The sequence below is a fragment of the Arachis hypogaea genome, chromosome 13 (assembly GCF_003086295.3).
Source record: "Arachis hypogaea cultivar Tifrunner chromosome 13, arahy.Tifrunner.gnm2.J5K5, whole genome shotgun sequence".
NCBI classification, from domain to species: Eukaryota; Viridiplantae; Streptophyta; class Magnoliopsida; order Fabales; family Fabaceae; genus Arachis; species Arachis hypogaea.
Window position 1 is genome coordinate 104,747,101 of NC_092048.1, and position 22,152 is coordinate 104,769,252.

General features: G+C 38.1%; 1 non-coding gene across 1 annotated transcript; it reads left to right on the forward strand.

The window, feature by feature from the left end:
- Nucleotides 1-12,541: 12,541 nt before the first annotated feature.
- LOC112738712 (small nucleolar RNA R71) lies at nt 12,542-12,649 on the forward strand. Its single transcript, XR_003169655.1, has one exon. It is a non-coding gene; the product is annotated as a small nucleolar RNA R71 (small nucleolar RNA).
- The last annotated feature ends 9,503 nt before the right edge of the window (nt 12,650-22,152 follow it).

Consider the following 22,152-nt stretch of genomic DNA (forward strand, 5'->3'; position numbering starts at 1 on the left):
TCTTGGGTATGGGCCTTTAGATCTTGAGTTTGAAGCAGTTATCTTCTTCATTGGGCTTAGCTTTACTTGCAGAGAGAAAGTGTGAAGTGGGCAGGGACTTTAGCTCAGGATGTTAGTGGTGTTAACGTTAAGTGAAATTGTGGGTTCGAGAACGTTAGTGACAATCACCTTTTTCACTAACGTTCCTGACCCAAGTTAGAGCCACGTTAACCTCAACGTTAGTGGCACAAACGTTGCCACTAACATTGCCTCTTGGTCCTTCGCACACGTTATTGGGACTTACCTTTCCCAATAATGTTGAGAAGCCTCCCCCTTTCTTATGTTAGAGTCCACGTTAACTTAGTTAAACGTTAACTTGCCAACCTTCGAGAACGTTAGTGACACTTACCTTTGTCACCAACGTTCCAATGTGCCCCTATCTCCCACGTTAGAGTCCACGTTAACTAGGTTAACATGGCCTCTAACATAGCAATGCTAGCCATCTCCAACGTTAGTGACAAAGGTGAATGTCACTAACGTTGGCTCATCATCTCTCTTCTTCATGTTAGCTTCCACGTTAACTAAGTTAACGTGGGAGTTAACGTGGCTCATTGTGGCTTGTGTGGTTCATTCCAACGTTAGTGACAAAGTTAGGTGTCACTAACATTGGCGATCATATACTTTCTCCACGTTGGCTTCCACGTTAACTAAGTTAACGTGGAAGTTAACGTGGCTTGTGGAGGCTTGGCCAACGTTAGCGACAAAGTTAAATGTCACTAACATTGGCTTCTCTTTTGCTTCTTAACGTTAGAAGCCACGTTAACTAAGTTAACATGGCAACTAACATGGCCACTTATGAGCTTGGCCCAACGTTAGTGACAAAGGTAAGTGTCACTAACGTTGGCTCTATTTTCTTTCCTCCACGTTAGAGTTCATGTTAACTTAGTTAACGTGACTCTTAACATGGGCTATGATGGCTTCGAGGACGTTATTGGCGATTACTTTTCTCATTAACTTTGCAAGCTAGCTCCCATTCCTACGTTAGAAGTCACATTAGTGAGACTAACGTGGCTGCTAACGTGGTTCTTCTTTGCTTCCTTTGTCCTGAATCAAGCAATAAAGTGCATCAAAGTTCTAGTCCAAGTCATGGGAAATGCAACATCCAATTTGTCATTAATTTCATGCAAAATCCTCATGAAATCATGTAAAGTGCACAATGTATGCTTGAATCAAGATGTAAGTGAATATCTACCCAAAACTAGCTTATTTTCTAACGAAATGCATGAAACTTCCTTAAAAACAGTAAAGAAAAGGTCAGTGAAACTGGCCAAAATGCCCTAGCATCAATCACAACATCACAACAGCACACTGCTATATAGTTCTTAACTCCCTTTCTTTCTAACATGTTTGCAAGTTTTTAGAACTTGTTTCATTACCTTACATTCTTCGATATCTTATCTTATACCTTCACTTAGGTGTTTAATAAAGAGAATTAGGGAGTTATAGACTCAAAACTGCCATCCTGAGACTTTTAGGAAAAACTATCTTTTTATCAATATTTTAATATCTTAATATTAAAATAATAATATTTTACTCAACTTTCAAAAATTGCATTTTGACCCCTAAACTTTTCTGAAATTGCATTTTGACCCCTTAACTTTTAATATTTGCACTTTGTTCCCTCAACTTTCCAATAATTAACTTTCAACGCCAAACTTTCTAATAATTATAATTTGACCCCAAAATCATCAAAACCAACGTTTTCTTGTCCTTCAAAGACCAAAAACATTTTTTCCAAAAGTTCATAAGATTTCAGCTTGATTTTCAACTAGTTTTTCAATCTTTTCGGTAACCAATTTTTACCTGATTTTGACCAAACCAAAGAGCAACGTTTCAACCATCAAATACACATCAAAAACACATCAAATATCATGAATTTCATGGCTGGAAAGGCACGTTTTCCAGCAGCAACAACAACTTCAGAACCATCAAAAACATGATTTTCAAGCATTAAACAACAAGATCTCATGATCAAACCATCACAGAAACACTCAAAATCAAGCCTCAAGCAACAAGATCTGATTTAACATTTCAAGAACACAACCAATCATTGATTAATTTACCAAACCTTACCTCCTTTGCAGCTGCTAAAAGTTGAACCAAAAACAAGCTTCTAGAAGCACTTTTACGCCTATTTTAACATCAAAAACAACTTTAGAACCATATGAACCATGAAGGCTGAAGCTTCATGATGATGAAAAGAAGGTTTTTCTCACCTTAAATCAGCTAGAAATCACGTTTTCTTAGAGCCTATGGTGGTTGAACAAGAGATCCGAAGAGAAAACATGAAGAAAACACCATTAGCTTGAGTTTCCACCATGGCTGAAACTTCAAGGAGGAGGAGCAGCCATCATAGCTTGATTTACTCTTTGAAGATTGGCATAGAAATGAAGAGGAGGAAGAGATGAACACTTTGGTCGGATTAGATTTTTGATAGGAGTTTTAGTTTGAGAAAGAACGGAGGTTGAAGCTCAGGTGTTCATGGAAGTTCTCTTGGTTTTCTCTCATGGAATTCTAGCTTGTTTAGGAAGAAAAATGATAGTAATGATGATGCCTAGGAGACCGTGGGTTAGGATAAGCATTATCCTAAAGTTTGGTGTAAAAAATATCTCAAGAAAGGATAATTACTAAAGCTAGATGCATTAGAATACAAGTGTTTCTTACTTTTTCCTTAAGAAAGCTTTGCTTGGAGAGAAAGAAAGGAAACTTGTGGTGGCTAACTCTGGGAGAGCCACGTGTCACTGGGTGCTGATTCATCAGAGTTTAATAATAAAATATCATTTTGAAGATAATTACTAAAACTAGATACATCAGATTACACTACTAAAGGATAAGCATGAGCGTTAATAGTGTAAATGATACTAGTAACATGATAATCATGAGAATAAAAGATATATGATGAAGCATTAGCATTGCTAAGTTCATCTAGGAATGACGGTATTATCCATTACCGGTATATTTTCTAGCTCAGTTATTATATTACTAAACATAGATCAACATTAATCACAGCAGAGAAAATAATAATATAATATTCTAAATAAAATAATAATATATGAATATTATATTAATATAATTTTTCTCTCAAAATTCGAGACCGGCTCGTCACATAGAGACTAACCACGAAAATCAGAATTTTGAAATTTGGACTCGAAGTGGCTCAAAAATGCAACTTTTCACGACGTGCTTACTTAGATCAGGAGAGGTGTCTGGTGCAGTCAAGCTGCTGACTCAGCAGCTTGATGACGCAGCACCTGTGCAGTGGAGGTGCTTATATGCACTAAAATTCCTAAAAATTCCATAAAAATTCCGTTCGATCCCGAAAAACCACTGTTTCTTCGAGGCTAAAAGCTAGGCCATTACATTCTACCCTCCTAAAAGAAAATTTTGCCCTCAAAATTTCAGCCACATGTAAGAATCCATCTTCATGCGATCAATTTCCTTCAAGACATCCTGACGAAGAGATCGGTCCGTTCCTTACAGCATCCAAATCTCACTTAGCCATAGCCATGGAGATCCTAACAACTATGAGAATAGCTGTTCCTCAAAAGAATTCGTCATTCGGAACTCGATTAAACAATGCCTATTCAGAGTCATTGAGGTCTTTTCCGCACCAAACAATCAACATTAAGCTGATCAATCTTAATATCTCAAGTTAAGCATGAACATTTCCAAAATGAGTACTCATAGACATTCATGCCAAATGTATCTTTAAGACACCCTAACGGCATGAGACACACATGCAGAGTATGCAGTAAAGCATAGTCAGTCCACTCCCCAGGCTCTACTGGGAACAAACTGCTCTGATACCAAATTGTAACGACCCAATTTTCAATATGTCTAGATCATACCAGAAACTGAGCGCTACCAATTTGTCTTCCTAATTATTATCTATTATTTATCATATGAGTCTGATTCGTTGTTAAAAACGTAGTTAATTTGCGGGGTATTTTTTTTCAAAACATTTAAGTTGTCAGGCATGAACATACATAGATGATATCGTAAGTAACAACAAGATTAGCAGTCAAAAGTAAACACACATTTATATAAATTCATACATCTCAAGCAACTGACATCATTCAGTCATCCAGCCTTTATTAAATCATAGATCTTTAGTTAGAACACCCCTAGATATAGCTAGATAATAACCTTATATATATATATACATACAACATCCCTGGCCCTGACCTGTTCAAGGAGTCCATAAGCTGGCGCCCAGGCTAGCCTAGACTCTTTACTCACCTAGTCCCTCTAAACTACTAATGTGAGGGAAAGTACATTCTAGGTCTTCAAAAGTCAAGTCAGGTAGAGCGTCATCAGTGAACTACGGAAGGGTACTCATGCTTCCATCTGAAGGGAGAAGGGAGAGAGAAGGGGTAAGAACTGGGGAGTTCTTAGTAAGGTCGGGGTTATTAGTTACGTTCATTAATTCTATGTCGTTTAGCAGACTATTAGCAGAATACAAAGAAGCAGTAAATAGAAAACACAGATAAGTAGAGAAAATAGAGAAAACAGATAGCAGAACACAAACAGAAGAATACAAGAAAATAACACAAACACAAAGAATAGAATACACACAAAGAAAACATACATTCATACAACAAACATAATGGAAGAAATGCACAACCAAGTATGATGCATGTCTAGCCTTAATGTAGGTAATGAGCTCATTTGTCGGTTACAGACCCGCTCTCGACGTTACCCGAAGTCCTTTGACCAGGTAAGGCTTTCCTGTTGGCAATACCCATCGCAAGAGTCCTTTGACTTGCGAGGCAAACCACCGCAAGAGTCCTTTGACTTGCAGAGTGGCACTAGATACCCACTACAAGAGTCCTTTGACTTGCAGGACGGAGCTAGTCTGCCCAACACACTCACTGTAAGAGTCCTTTGACTTACAAGAGCACACACACACACTCACTGTAAGAGTCCTTTGAATTACAGGAGCATATGCTAGTTGTGTTTTCTTGATACCTCTGTAAGAGTCCTCTGACTTACAGAATAGCACTATAGCTAAGTATCCCAGGAAAGCGTTCTCAGTGGTCGCACCACCATTTATCTGACTGCCTCTTTGCAGCAGATTCTTACATAACCGTTCTCAAGCATCGCCCGAAGGCTCATAAGTCACATATAACCATACTTTCCATCACTTAGAAATCATCCTTTTTCATCTTTCCACAATTATAAGTCAAGCATCACAGTGATCTCATTTCACAATTCTCTGTATACATCACAACATCACAACAGCACACTGCTATATAGTTCTTAACTCCCTTTCTTTCTAACATGTTTGCAAATTTTTAGAACTTATTTCATTACCTTACATTCTTCGATATCTTATCTTATACCTTCACTTAGGTGTTTAATAAAGATAATTAGGGAGTTATAGACTCAAAACTGCCATCCTGAGACTTTTAAGAAAAACTGCCTTTTTATCAATATTTTATTATTGTTAATAAAATAATATTATTAATAAAATAATATTTTAATATTTTAATATTAAAATAATAATATTTTACTCAACTTTCAAAAATTACATTTTGACCCCTGAACTTTTTGGAAATTGCATTTTGACCCCTTAACTTTTAATATTTGCACTTTGGTCCCTCAACTTTTCAATAATTAACTTTCAACCCCAAGCTTTCTAATAATTATAATTTGACCCCAAAATCATCAAAACCAACGTTTTCTTGTCCTTCAAAGACCAAAAACATTTTTTCCAAAAGGTCATCAGATTTCAGCTTGATTTTCAACTAGTTTTTCAATCTTTTCGGTAACCGATTTTTACCTGATTTTGACCAAACCAAAGAGCAACGTTTCAGCCATCAAATACACATCAAAAACACATCAAATATCATGAATTTTATGGCTGGAAAGGCACGTTTTCCAGCAGCAACAACAACAACTTCAGAACCATCAAAAACATGATTTTCAAGCATTAAACAACAAGATCTCATGATCAAACCATCACAGAAACACTCAAAATCAAGCCTCAAGCAACAAGATCTGATTTAACACTTCAAGAACACAACCAATCATTGATTAATTTACCAAACCTTACCTCCTTTGCTACTGCTAAAAGTTGAACCAAAAACAAGCTTCTAGAAGCACTTTTACGCCTATTTTAACATCAAAAACAACTTTAGAACCATATGAACCATTGGTGCACGAAATTGTGATCATCAACAATGGCGCCAAAGACTTGGAGCTCTCAAACATGAATCACACTTTGTCACAATTCCGCACAACTAACCAGCAACTGCACTGGGTCGTCCAAGTAATACCTTACGTGAGTAAGGGTCGATCCCACGGAGACTGTCGGCTTGAAGCAAGCTATGGTCACCTTGTAAATCTCAGTCAGGCAGATTCAAATGGTTATGGAGAATTGATAATTAAAAGATGAATAAAATATAAAATAAGATAGAGATACTTATGTAATTCATTGGTAGGAATTTCAGATAAGCGTATGAAGATGCTTTGTTCCTCTTGAACCTCTGCTTTCCTATTGCCTTCATCCAATCATTCATACTCCCTTCCATGACAAGCTTTATGTTGGGCATCACCGTTGTCAATGGCTACTTCCCGTCCTCTCAGGGAAAATATTCCAAATGCGCTGTCACCGCACGGCTAATCATCTGTCGGTTTCTCGATCATGTTGGAATAGGATCCATTGATCCTTTTGCGTCTGTCACATGCCCAACAATTGCGAGTTTGAAGCTCATCACGGTTATCCCTTCCCAGATCCTACTCAGAATACCACAGACAAGGTTTAGACTTTCTGGATCTCAAGAATGACCGCCAATAATTCTAGCCTATACTACGAAGGTTCCAATCTTATATTAGAAACCCAAGAGATACGCATTCAGCCATTGCTAGTAGAATAGAGGTGGTTGTCAGGCACATGTTCATAGGTGAGAATGATGATGAGTGTCACAGATCATCACATTCATCAAGTTGAAGAACGAATGAATATCTTAGAGAAGAAGTAGGCGTGAATTGAATAGAAGAACAATAGTAATTGTATTAATTCATGAAGAACAGTAGAGCTCCACACGTTAATCTATGGTGTGTAAAAACTCCACCATTGAAAATACATAAGTACAGGGTCTAGGGATGGCCGTGAGGCCAGCCCCCAAACGTGAAAAGGTCTATGAAAGTATGATCAAGTGTATCAAAAGTCTGTAAATACAATAGCAAAAGGTCCTATTTATAGAAAACTAGTGGCCTAGGGTTACAGAAATAGGTAATTAATGCAGAAATATTCTTCTGGACCCACTTGGTGTGTGATTGGGCTGAACATTGAAGCTTCCATGTGTAGAGACTTTTCTTGGAGTTAAATGCTAGCTTTTGTGCCAGTTTGGGCGTTTAACTCCAGCTTTTATGCCAGTTCTGGCGTTTTGACGCCAGAATTTCTATGCTGTCTTGGAACGCCGATTTGTGCCATCAAATCTTGGGTAAAGTACAGACTATTATATATTGCTGGAAACCCGAGGATGTCTACTTTCCAACGCAATTGAGAGCGCGCCAATTGGGCTTTTGTAGCTCCTGAAAATCCACTTCGAGTGCAGGATGGTCAGAATCCAACAGCATCTGCAGTTCTTTTTCAGTCTCTGAATCAGATTTTTGCTCAGGTCCCTCAATTTCAGCCAGAAAATACCTGAAATCACAGAAAAACACACAAACTCATAGTAAATTCTAGAAATGTGATTTTTATTTAAAAACTAATAAAAATATAATAAAAACTAGCTAAAATATACTAAAAACATACTAAAAACAATGCCAAAAAGCGTATAAATTATCCGCTCATCACGACACCAAACTTAAATTGTTGCTTGTCCCCAAGCAACTAAAAATCAAATTAGGATAAAAAGAAGAGAATATACAATAAATTCCAAAAACATCTATGAAGATCAGTCTTAATTAGATGAGCGGGGCTTTTAGCTTTTTGCTTCTGAACAGTTTTGGCATCTCACTCTATCCTTTGAAGTTTAGAATGATTGGCTTCTATAGGAACTCAGAATCCAGATAGTATTATTGATTCTCCTAGTTAAGTATGTTGATTCTTGAACACATCTACTTTGTGAGTCTTGGCCGTGACCCAAAGCATTTTGTTTTCCAGTATTACCACCGGATACATAAATGCCACAGACACATAACTGGGTGAACCTTTTCAGATTGTGACTCAGCTTTGCTAGAGTCCCCAATTAGAGGTGTCCAGAGCTCTTAAGCACACTCTTTTTTTGCTTTGAAACATGACTTTAACCGCTCAATCTCAAGTTTTCACTTGACACCTTCACGCCACAAGCACATGGTTAGGGACAGCTTGGTTTAGCTGCTTAGGCCAGGATTTTATTCCTGTGGGCCCTCCTATCCACTGATGCTCAAAGCCTTGGATCCTTTTTATTTTACCCTTGCCTTTTGGTTTAAAGGGCTATTGGCTTTTTCTGCTTGCTTTTTCTTTTTCTTTCTTTCTCTTTTTTTTCGCATATACTCTTTTTTTTTTGCAAGCTTTTCATTGCTTTTTCTTGCTTTAAGAATCATTTTTATAATTTTTTAGATTATCAAATAATATTTCTCCTTTTCCATCGTTCTTTCAAGAGCCAACAATTTTAACATTCATGAACAACAAATTCAAAAATATGCACTGTTTAAGCATTCATTCAGAAAGACAAAAGTATTGCCACCACATCAAAATAACTAAACTATTTTAAAATTCGAAATTCATGCACTTCTTTTTCTTTTTCAATTAAAAACATTTTTCATTTAAGAAAGGTGATGGATTCATTTTCATAGCTTTAAGGCATAGACACTTAGACACTAGTGATCATGTAATAAAGACACAAACATAAATAAACATAAAGCATAAAAATTCGAAAAACAGAAAATAAAGAACAAGGAAATTAAAGAACGGGTCCACCTTAATGATGGCGGCTTGTTCTTCCTCTTGAAGATCTTATGGAGTGCTTGAGCTCCTCAATATCTCTTCCTTTTCTTTTTTGCTCCTCTCTCATAACTCTTTGGTCTTCTCTAATTTCATGGAGGAGGATAGAATGCTCTTGGTGCTCCACCCTTAGTTGTCCCATATTGGAACTTGATTCTCCTAGGGAGGTGTTGATTTGCTCCCAATAGTTTTGTGGAGGAAAATGCATCCCTTGAGGCATCTCAGGGATTTCATGATGAGGAATTTCCTCATGCTCTTGTCCATGAGTGGGATCTCTTGTTTGCTCCATCCTTTTCTTAGTGATGGGCTTGTCCTCATCAATGAGGGTGTCTTCCTCTATATCAATTCCAGCTGAATTACAAAGGTGACAAATAAGATGAGGGAAGGCTAACCTTGCCAAAGTGGAGGACTTGTCCGCCACCTTGTAGAGTTCTTGGGATATAACCTCATGAACTTCTACTTCCTCTCTAATCATGATGCTATGAATCATGATAGCCCGGTCTATAGTAACTTCAGACCGGTTGCTAGTGGGAATGATTGAGCGTTGGATGAACTCCAACCATCCCCTAGCCATGGGCTTGAGGTCATGCCTTCTTAGTTGAACCGACTTCCCTCTTGAATCTCTCTTCCATTGAGTGCCCTCTTCACAAATGTCCATGAGGACTTAGTCCAACGTTTGATCAAAGCTGACCCTTCTAGTGTAGGGGTGTGAATCTCCTTGCATCATGGGCAAGTTGAATGCCAACCTTACATTTTCTGGACTAAAATCTAAGTATTTCCCTCGGACCATTGTAAGCCAATTCTTGGGGTTCGGGTTCACACTTTGATCATGGTTCTTGGTGATCCATACATTGGCATAGAACTCTTGAACCATTAAGATTCTGACTTGTTGGATGGGGTTGGTGAGAACTTCCCAACCTCTTCTTCGAATCTCATATCAGATCTCCGGATATTCATACTTTTTGAGCTTGAAAGGGACCTCGGGGATCACTTTCTTCTTGGCCACAACTTCATAGAAGTGGTCTTGATGCACCTTTGAGATGAATCTCTCCATCTCCCATGACTCAGAGGTGGAAGCTTTTGCCTTCTCTTTCCTCTTTCTAGAGGTTTCTTCGGCCTTTGGTGCCATAAATGGTTAACAAAAAGCACTGCTTTTACCACATCAAACTTAGAAGATTTGCTCGTCCTCGAGAAAAAGAAGAAAGAAGAGAGTAGAAGAAGAAGAAATGGAGGAGATGGAGGTGGGTTGGAGAGAGGGTTAGGGTTAGGGGTTGAGAGAGGGTTAGGGTTCGGCCATATAGGGTGGGTTTGGGAGGGAAAGTGGTTTGAATTTGAATGGTGAGGTAGGTGGGGTTTTATGATGGATGGATGTGGATTGGTGAAGGGTTTATGGAGAAGAGAGTAGGATTTGATAGGTGAGGGGTTTTTGGAGAAGAGGTAATGAGGTGATTGGTGAATGGGTGAAGAAGAGAGGGAGAGGTGGGGTAGCTGGGGATCCTGTGGGTCCACAGATCCTGAGGTGTCAAGGATTTTTCATCCCTGCACCATGTGGCGTACAAAACGCCCTTTTCTGCCAATCCTGGCGTTTAACGCCAGCTTCTTGCCCTTTTCTGGTGTTAAAGGCCAGCTCTGTGCCCCTTTCTGGCGTTAAACGCCCAGAATGGTGCCAGACTGGGCATTTAACGCCCATTCTGCTACCCTTACTGGCGTTTAAATGCCAGTAAGTTTCTCCTCCAGGGTGTTTTGTTTTTAATACTATTTTTTATTCTTTTTTTGCTTTTTCAGTTGTTTTTGTGACTTCACATGATCATCAACCTATAGAAAACATAAAATAACAATGGAAAATAGAAATTTAACATAGATAAGTAAAATTGGGTTGCCTCCCAACAAGCGTTTCTTTAATGTCAATAGCTTGACAGTGGGCTCTCATGGAGCCTCACATATACTCAGAGCATGATGATGGCCTCCCAATACCAAACTTAGAGTTTGAATGTGGGGGCTCTATTTGACTCTGCATTGAGAGAAGCTTTTCATGCTTCTTCTCCATGATTACAGAGGGAGATCCTTGAGCTTTAAACACAAGGGAGTCCTCATTCACTTGAAGGACCAATTCTCCTCTGTCAACATCAATCACAGCTTTTGCTGTGGCTAGGAAGGGTCTGCCAAGGATGATGGATTCATCCATACACTTCCCAGTCTCTAGGATTATGAAATCAACAGGGATGTAATGGTCTTCAACCTTTACCAAGACATCCTCTACAAGTCCATAAGCCTATTTCCTTGAATTGTCTGCCATCTCTAATGAGATTTTTGCAGCTTGTACCTCAAAAATTTCTAGTTTTTCCATTACAGAGAGAGGCATGAGGTTTATGCTTGACCCTAGGTCACACAGAGCCTTTTCAAAGGTCATGGTGCCTATGGTACAAGGTATTGAGAACTTTTCAGGATCTTGTGTCTTCAAAGGTAATCTCTGCTTAGTCAAGTCATCCAGTTCTTTGGTGAGCAAGGAGGGTTCATCCTCCCAAGTCTCATTACCAAATAGCTTGGCATTTAGCTTCATGATTGCTCCAAGGTACTTAGCAACTTGCTCTTCAGTAACATCTTCATCCTCTTCAAAGGAAGAATACTCATCAGAGCTCATGAATGGCAAAAATAAATTCAATGGAATCTCAATGGTCTCTGTATGAGCCTCAGATTCCCATGGTTCCTCCTTAGGGAACTCCATGGAAGCCAGTGGACGTCCATTGAGGTCTTCCTCAGTAGAAATCACTGCCTCTTCCTCCTCTCCAGGTTCGGCCGTGTGGGTTATGTGATGGCCTTGCACTCTCCTTTTGGATTCTCTTCTGTATTGCTTGGAAGAGCACTAGGAAGGAGTTCAGTAACTTTCTTGCTCAGCTGACCTACTTGTGCCTCTAAATTTCTAATGGAGGACCTTGTTTCAGTCATGAAACTTTGAATGGTTTTAATTAGATCAGATACTACAGTTGCTAATTCAGAGTAGCTCTGCTTAGAATTCTCTGTCTGTTGCTGAGAAGATGATGGAAAAGGTTTGCCATTGCTAAACCTATTTCTTCCACCATTATTGTTGTTGAAGCATTGTTGAGGCCTCTGTTGATCCTTCCATGAGAGGTTTGGATGATTCCTCCATGAAGGACAATAGGTGTTTCCATAGGGTTCTCCCATGTAATTCACCTCTTCCATTGCTGGGTTCTCAGGATCATAAGCTTCTTCTTCAGATGAAGCTTCTTTGGTACTGCCTGTTGCTGCTTGCATTCCTGACAGACTCTGAGAAATCATATTGACTTGTTGAGTCAATATTTTGTTCTGAGCCAGTATGGCATTCAGGGTATCAATCTCAAGAACTCCTTTCTTCTGATTTGTCCCATTATTCACATGATTCCTTTCAGAGGTGTACATGAATTAGTTATTTGCAACCATTTCAATGAGTTCCTGAGCTTCTGTAGGCGTCTTCTTCAGATGAAGAGATCCTCCAGCAGAGCTGTCCAATGACATTTTGGACAGTTCAGACATACCATCATAGAAGATACCTATGATGCTCCATTCTGAAAGCATGTCAGAAGGACACCTTCTGATCAATTGCTTGTATCTTTCCCAAGCTTCATAGAGGGATTCACCTTCCTTCTGTCTGAAGGTTTGGACTTCCATTCTAAGCTTGCTCAATTTTTGAGGTGGAAAGAACTTTGCCAAGAAGGCATTGACTAGCTTTTCCCAAGAGTTCAGGCTTTCTTTAGGTTGTGAATCCAACCATGTTCTAGCTCTGTCTCTTACAGCAAAGGGAAAAAGCATAAGCTTGTAGACCTCGGGATCAACCCCATTGGTCTTGACAGTATCACAGATTTGCAAGAATTCAGCTAAGAACTTATGAGGATCTTCCAATGGAAGTCCATGAAACTTGCAATTCTGTTGCATCAGAGAGACTAGCTTAAAGTTGTTTGCTCCAATGGCAGCGATTAAGATGCTTCTTCCATAGAAGTCAGGAGTAGGTGCAGTAAAGTCACCAAGAAACTTCCTTGCATTGTTGGCATTGTTGTTGTTTTTGGCTGCCATGGCTTCTTCTTGTTTGAAAAGTTCTGTTAGGTCTTCTATAGAGAGTTGTACTTTAGCTTCTCTTAGCTTTCTCTTCAAGGTCCTTTCAGGTTCAGGATCAGCTTCAACAAGAATGCCCTTGTCCTTACTCCTGCTCATATGAAAAGAGAGAAGAAGAAAATATGGAATCCTCTATGTCACAGTATAGAGATTCCTTGAGGTGTCAGAGGAAAAGAAGAATAGAAGGAGGAGGTAGAGAAGAGAGAATTCGAACTTATCAAGGGAGATAGAGTTCGAATTGCATATTGAGGAGGAGTGTTAGTCCTTAAATAGAAGGGTGTGAGAAGAGGGGAAGAACTTTCGAAATTAAAGTAAAAGATTTTGAAATAATTAAAAGAAATTTTGAAAATTTGGTACAGGAGTTTTGAAATTTAAGATTGGAAAAGAAATTAAGTGATTTTTGAAAAAGATTTTGAAATTAGAAATCAAAAAGATATGATTGAAAATTAAGTTTGAAAAAGATGTAATTGAGAAGATATGATTGAAAAGATATGATTGATAAAAAAAAGGAAAATTTTTTTAAAATTAAAGTTGATTACTTGACTAACAAGAAATTAGAAGATATGATTCTAGCATTAAAACTTTTGCTCCTTTCTTAATAGGCAAGTAATAACTTGAAAATCACTAATTGTAGCAAGGATTTTCGAAAATAGTAATAAATAAAAAAATTGAAAAGAAATTGATTTTGAAAAGATATGATTGAAAATATATGATTTGAAAAAAATTGATTTTGAAAAATTATGAAAACTTGAAAAAGATTTGAATTAAAAACAAAATCTTCCCTCTAGTGTCATCCTGGCGTTAAACGCCCAAAATCCTACCTTTTTGGGCGTTTAACGCCCAGCCAGGTATCCTGGCTGGCGTTTAAACGCCAGTTTTCCTTCTTCACTGGGCGTTTTGAACGCCTAGCTTTTTCTGTGTAATTCCTCTACTGAATGTTCTAAATCTTCAATTCTCTGTGTTATTGACTTGAAAAGACACAATTTTGAAATTTTTTTGAATTTTTAATGATGAGAAACAATAGAAATGCAACTAAGATCAAATAAACAATGCATGCAAGACACCCAACTTAGAAGTTTGTATGCTAAGGACTATAACAATTTGAAAATGCATGTAAGAAACAACAAAAGACACAGAATAAGAGAAATTAAAGATCAGAGCACTGAAATCATCAAGAACAACTTGAAGATCAATAAAGAACATAATGCATATATTCAAAAAATTCAAGAAGAATAAAGACATGCAATTGACACCAAATTTAAAAATTGATATTAGACTCAAACAAGAAACATAAAATATTTTTGATTTTTATGGTTTTATAAATTTTTTTGTGATTTTTTAAAAATTGAGTGGAAAAGAAAATAAAGGGATTCAAAATTTTTAATAAGAGTTCCAGGAATCATTGCAATGCTAGTCTAAGACTCCGGTCCAGGAATTAGACATGGCTTACTAGCCAGCCAAGCTTTCAATGAAAGCTCCGGTCCAAAACACTAGACATGGCCAATGGCCAGCCAAGCTTTAGCAGATCATTGCTAACAACAACAAAATTGATAGAAATCAACAAGCTCTTGTGATGATAAGTTGAAACATCAGTCCAATAAGATTAGACATGGCTTCACAGCCAGCCAGACTTCAACAGATCATCATGAAACTCTAGAATTCATTCTTAAAAACTCTGAAGAACAAAATAGAAAAAAAATTTTGTATTAAAAAAAATTTTCGAAAATAAAAAGTAAAATTACCTAATCTAAGCAACAAGATGAACCGTCAGTTGTCCAAACTCGAACAATCCCTGGCAACGGCACCAAAAACTTGGTGCACGAAATTGTGATCATCAACAATGGCGCCAAAGACTTGGAGTTCTCAAACGTGAATCACACTTTGTCACAATTCCGCACAACTAACCAGCAAGTGCACTGGGTCGTCCAAGTAATACTTTACGTGAGTAAGGGTCGATCCCACGGAGACTGTCGGCTTGAAGCAAGCTATGGTCACCTTGTAAATCTCAGTTAGGCAGATTCAAATGGTTATGGAGAATTGATAATTAAAAGATGAATAAAACATAAAATAAGATAGAGATACTTATGCAATTCATTGGTAGGAATTTCAGATAAGCGTATGAAGATGCTTTGTTCCTTTTGAACCTCTGCTTTCCTATTGCCTTTATCCAATCATTCATACTCCCTTCCATGGCAAGCTTTATGTTGGGCATCACCATTGTCAATGGCTACTTCCCGTCCTCTCAGTGAAAATGTTCCAAATGCACTGTCACCGCACGGCTAATCATCTGTCGGTTCTCGATCATGTTGGAATAGGATCCATTGATCCTTTTGCATCTGTCACACACCCAACAATCGCGAGTTTGAAGCTTGTCACAGTCATCCCTTTTCAGATTCTACTCGAAATACCACAGACAAGGTTTAGACTTTCTGGATCTCAAGAATGACCGCCAATAATTCTAGCCTATACCACGAAGGTTCCAATCTTAGATTAGAAACCCAAGAGATACGCATTCAGCCATTGCTAGTAGAACAGAGGTGGTTGTCAGGCACATGTTCATAGGTGAAAATGATGATGAGTGTCACGGATCGTCACATTCATCAAGTTAAAGAACGAATAAATATCTTAGAGAAGAAGTAGGCGTGAATTGAATAGAAGAACAATAGTAATTATATTAATTTATGAAGAACAGCAGAGCTCCACACCTTAATCTATGGTGTGTAGAAACTCCACCGTTGAAAATACATAAGTACAGGGTCTAGGGATGGCCGGGAGGCCAGCCCCCAAATATGAAAAGGTCTATGAAAGTATGATCAAGTGTATCAAAAGTCTGTAAATACAATAGCAAAAGGTCCTATTTATAGAAAACTAGTGGCCTAGGGTTACAGAAATAGGTAATTAATGCAGAAATCTTCTTCCGGGCCCACTTGGTGTGTGCTGGGGCTGAGCATTGAAGCTTCCATGTGTAGAGACTTTTCTTGGAGTTAAACGCCAGCTTTTGTGCCAGTTTGGGTGTTTAACTCCAGCTTTTATGCCAGTTCTGGCGTTTTGACGCCAGAATTTTTATGCTGTCTTGGAACGCCGGTTTGGGCCATCAAATCTTAGGCAAAGTATAGACTATTAAATATTGCTGGAAAGTCTAGGATGTCTACTTTCCAACGCAATTGGGAGCGTGCCAATTGGGCTTCTGTAGCTCCAGAAAATCCACTTCGAGTGCAGGGAGGTCAGAATCCAACAGCATCTGCAGTCCTTTTTCAGCCTCTAATTTAGATTTTTGCTCAGGTCCCTCAATTTCAGCCAGAAAATACCTGAAATCACAGAAAAACACACAAACTCATAGTAAAGTCCAGAAATGTGATTTTTATTTAAAAATTAATAAAAATATAATAAAAACTAGCTAAAATATACTAAAAACATACTAAAAACAATGCCAAAAAGCGTATAAATTATCCGCCCATCAACCATGAAGGCTGAAGCTTCATGATGATGAAAATAAGGTTTTTCTCACCTTAAATCAGCTAAAAATCACGTTTTCTTAGAGCCTATGGTGGTTGAACAAGAGATCCGAAAAGAAAACATGAAGAAAACACCATTAGCTTGAGTTTCCACCATGGCTGAAACTTCAAGGAGGAGGAGCAGCCATCATACCTTGATTTACTCTTTGAATATTGGCATAGAAATGAAGAGGAGGAAGAGATGAACACTTTGGTCGGATTAGATTTTTGATAGGGGTTTTAGTTTGAGAAAGAACGGAGGTTGAAGCTCAGGTGTTCATGGAGGTTCTCTTGGTTTTCTCTCATGGAATGCTAGCTTGTTTAGGAAGAAAAATGATAGTAATGATGATGCCTAGGAGACCGTGGGTTAGGATAAGCATTATCCTAAAGTTTGGTGTAAAAAATATCTCAAGAAAGGATAATTACTAAAGCTAGATGCATTAGAATACAAGTGTTTCTTACTTTTTCCTTAAGAAAGCTTTGCTTGGAGAGAAAGAAAGGAAACATGTGGTGGCTAACTCTGGGAGAGCCACGTGTCACTGGGTGCTGACTCATTAGAGTTTAATAATAAAATATCATTCTGAAGATAATTACTAAAACTAGATACATCAGATTACACTACTAAAGGATAAGCATGAGCGTTAGTAGTATAAATGATACTAGTAACATAATAATCATGAGAATAAAAGATATATGATGAAGTATTAGCATTGCTAAGTTCATCTAGGAATGCCGGTATTATCCATTACCGGTAGATTTTCTAGCTCAGTTATTATATTACTAAACATAGATCAACATTAATCATAGCAGAAAAAATAATAATATAATATTCCAAATAAAATAATAATATATGAATATTATATTAATATAATTTTTCTTCGAAATTCGAGACTGGCACGTCATATAGAGACTAACCACGAAAATCAGAATTTTGAAATTCGGACTCGAAGTGGCTCAAAAACGCAACTTTTCACGACGTGCTTACTTAGATCAGGAGAGGTGTCTGGTGCAGTCAAGCTGCTGACTCAGCAGCTTGATAACGCAGCACCTGTGCAGTGGAGGTGCTTATATGCACTAAAATTCCTAAAAATTCCATAAAAATTCCGTTTGATCCCGAAAAACCGCTGTTTCTTCGAGGCTAAAAGCTAGGCCATTACACCGAGGTCTACAGACTTATGCTTTTCCCCTTTGCTGTAAGAGACAGAGCTAGGATATGGTTGGACTCACAACTTAAAGAAAGCCTGAACTCTTGGGAAGAGTTGGTCAATGCTTTCTTGGCCAAATTCTTTCCACCTCAAAAGATGAGCAAGCTTAGAGTGGAAGTCCAAACCTTCAGATAGAAGGAAGGTGAGTCCCTCTATGAAGCTTGGGAAAGATACAAGCAATTGATCAGAAGGTGTCCTTCTGACATGCTTTTAGAATGGAGCATCTTATGTATATTCTATGATGGTCTGTCTGAATTGTCCAAGATGTCATTGGACCACTCTGCTGGTGGATCTCTTCATCTGAAGAAAACACCTACATAAGCCCAGGAACTCATTGAAATGGTTGCAAATAACCAGTTCATGTATACCTCTGAAAGAAATCCTGTGAATAATGGGATGACTCAGAAGAAATGAGTTCTTGAGATTGATACTCTGAATGCAATATTGGCTCAGAATAAAATATTGACTCAGTAAGTCAATATGATTTCTTAGAATCTGACTGGAATGCAAGCTACATCCGGCAATACTAAAGAAGCTTCCTCTGAAGAAGAAGCTTATGACCTTGAGAATCCTGCAGTGGAAGAGGTGAATTACATGGGAGAATCCTATGGAAACACCTATAATCCTTCATGGAGAAATCATCCAAATTTCTCATGGAAGGATCAACAGAAGCCTCAATAAGGCTTTAATAATAATAATGGTGGGAGAAATAGGTTTGGCAATAGCAAGCCTTTTCCATCATCTTCTGAGCAACAGACAAAGAATTCTAAGCATAGCCTCTCTGACTTAGAAAAACCAAGTAATAAATTATAACATCAACAAAGAAGTCCAACAATAAACAATTTCAGCATCAAGAAACAGTAAATCAAATCAATAATCCAATACTTAGCACCAAAAATAGATGAAACTAACTAACCAACTAATTAACTAAAGGAGATGATGGTGAATGGTGGTGGCGGATGATGGTTGGAGAAGGGGAGAAAAGAAGAGAAGAGAAGGGGAGAAAAGAAATGGAAGAAGAGAAGAGAAGAAGAGTGTGAAACAGGGGTACCCACGCACACGCGTGAGTCACGCGTAGGCGTGGGTTGGCAAGTTTGGAATGCGACGCGTGTGCGCCTGGCACGCATAGGTGTGGAATGGGAAAATAGAGGGTGACGCGTACGCGTAGGTCACGTGTACGCGTGAGAAGAATTTGTGCTAGACGCACAGTTTCTACATACCACGCGCACAACTCAGTGTTTGGACCGTGCGATGGCACAGTCCACGCACGATCTTGGCACGATCAAATTATGGGGTCACGCATATGCGTGGTCGAGGCGTACGCGTGATAGGCCTTTTTTTTAACAAACATGAAAACAGAAACAGGGCACTCCCATCTACTATTTATATTCCTAAAACCAACCAAAATTCAAATCTATCAAAAATCTTTATCATTTTGAACATTTTTTTTTCGCAAATACTATACTATGTAATTCAAACAAAGATGAAACTCAAAACAAGCAACCTACAAAGTAAAGTGTAAAACTAATCAAACAACTAACATTTAAGGTGATATATACAAGAGTGATACAAAAGGCAAGAAAAAGATCTAATAATGGCAACTCCATTCATTCATCAATTATGTATATATACAAGAGAATAGAAAGAGTTTACCATGGTGGGGTGTCTCCCACCTAGCACTTTTATTTATGGTCCTTAAGTTGGACATTTTGGTGAGCTTCTTGTCATAGTGGCTTGTGCTTGTACTCATCCTTGAACTTCAACCGATGCTTGGACTTTCAATAAGCTCCAATTTTCCAAATCAAGTGCATCAAGCCTTGATGGAGTTCCATACAAGCTAAGGGCTCCCAAAGTTGATCCTCTTGTATGCCGGGATCCCAAATCTTGTTTCTACACCCATCTTCAAATTGATAATCACAATTCCAATTGGGTGGCAAGCGATCCGAATTCTCACTTAAGCATCCAAACAACTTCCTAGATCCAAGCAATCTAGCTCTTCACCAACCCTTGAAATTAGACTTTGAGCTTCCAACCATAATGAACCTAGAATGATGTTTCCAACCACCAAACATCTCTCTCTTGCTCTTCAATCCCCAAATATTTCTAAGTTGATCATCCATCTCAAGCAAACTATATTCAAGTGGGAAACTAAAGCTTAGGGATGAGAGATTTACCCACTTGAATGAAAGAATGGATGGTGATGGCTTGGGGAGAGGTGTTTCCAACAATCTTGCAAGTTCCACTCCTTTGTTCTCTTCTTGAATTACCTCTACCTCTTGGTAGCTTTCTTCGGATCCAGTCTCTTCTTCATTGCTTACCAAGAGTATGAGTGGTTGTGCACATTCTTCTTTGACCTCTAACTCATGTCCAATGTGAGAGGATTCAACAAAATCATTAAGAGGATTAGTGAGTGTAGACAAGAACTCATCAATGATTGAATCCATTTATTGATCAACCTTTTCAACCTTAGAGAGCTCTATAAATTCCGGTTCCCATGGGATTTTAACATCTCCTAAATCTTCAACCACTTCTTCCTCTTCAACAATTATAGCTTCCTCTAATTGTTTCAATACAAAGTCCCATTTTTCATTCTCCACCTGAGTTTCCAATCTCTCTTTCTTACTATATTCTTCATTTGATTCTTCACATGTAGCTATGGGAGTGACTTGAGTGCATAGGCGTTGGGAGGCTAAGTTGCTTACCACCTTGGTCAAGGTAGCCATCAATTCTTCTTGCCTTCTTTGAAATTCAAGTCACTCTTGAAGAATGGTATGAAGCTCCCTTTTCTCTTGGAGAATTGTATAAAGAGGGTCATCTATTGGGGATTGGAGTGGATATGAGAGTTCAATATTTGGAGGAAAGGGTTCATAATAGGAAGGTGGTTCATATTGATAAGGGTATGGAGATGGTATATATTGAGGTGGTTCTTAGGAGTATTGATGTTGGAGTTGTGGTGGTTCTATGTATGGTTCAAATGGCTCATATGATGGTTGGTATGATGGATAAGGGTTAAGGTCATATAGAGGTGTTTGGTGGTATGGGGCTTGTGAGTATGGTGGTTGAGGGCTATATTGAGAAGGGAGTTCATAGGCATATAGTGGTGGTTGATAACCACAAGGAGGTCAACCATAGCCATTAGATTGGTATGCATCATGGAATGGCTCTTGTTCATAGTACATTGGAGGGGGTTGTTGCCATGAAGGTTGTCCATAAGCTTGAGGCTCCTCCCACCTTTGATTGTCTCATCCTTGATACATACTCTCATTGTAATTCCCATTTTCTACAACATAGTTAGAACCACACTCATAGCCAAAAGGGTGAGAATTCATAGTAGCAAGAAAAAACAAAGACAAAAACGAATAAGAAATAAGCAAACAAAGTCCTATAGCTAGCAAAAACTAACAAACAAACCAAAAATCAAGCTATTCACAATATCAACATATATACAATAACCAATAACAAGCGCACATTGCAATTCTCTGGCAACGGCGCCAAAAACTTGATGGAGGATAAATGTCGGTTAGGAATTTCACAAAAATAATCTCATCAAAGTATAGATCCAAACCAACAATCAACCCTCAATCAAAGTTTAATTTGTTTGTCACTTAAGCAAACCCAATAAAAATCGAGAGTATTTAAACCTCCGGTCGTCTCTCAAGGAATTACAGGGAAGTATACATATTATTGATTATGGGTGTATATTTTGGGGTTTTTGGGTCTGATAGACAAGAAAATAAAACCAACAATTAAAGAAATATAAATGCTAAAAGGCTACTCATGGCAAGGATCAAGAGTCAAGGTTTTCTATCTTGGACCATTGACCACAACATGGTGATTACAAAGGATTAATTCCACTTAGTTATCCTCTAACAATTGAAGGAAAGTCAAGTGGACATAATTGGTCCTAAAACCAATTAACAACCCTAAATCACCAATGGAACTGGACATCAATAATCTCAAGGGACCTAAGTCCTCATTACAAGCCAAGAGTACCAAAATCTACTCTAAAAACCAACCAAGTATTTTATCAAACACTTGGAAGGCACTAAAAGGAAAGCATAGTACATTGACAAGAAATATAAATTCTACAACTACCCAATGCAAGAAAATAACAATAACAACTCAATTAAACAATCAGAAACATGGAAACATAAATTGCATTAAATAAAATTAAAATCAACAAGAGTGCATGAACATAAAGGCAATAAATAAAAGAAAATAACAAGTAGAACTAAAGAACAAAGATACAAGAACAATAAATTGCAAAGAAAAATAAATCAAAATAACAATTAAACCTAAATATAAGAGAAATCTAACCTACTCTACCGTAATTCTAGAGAGAAGAGAGAGCTTCTCTCTCTAGAATATGACC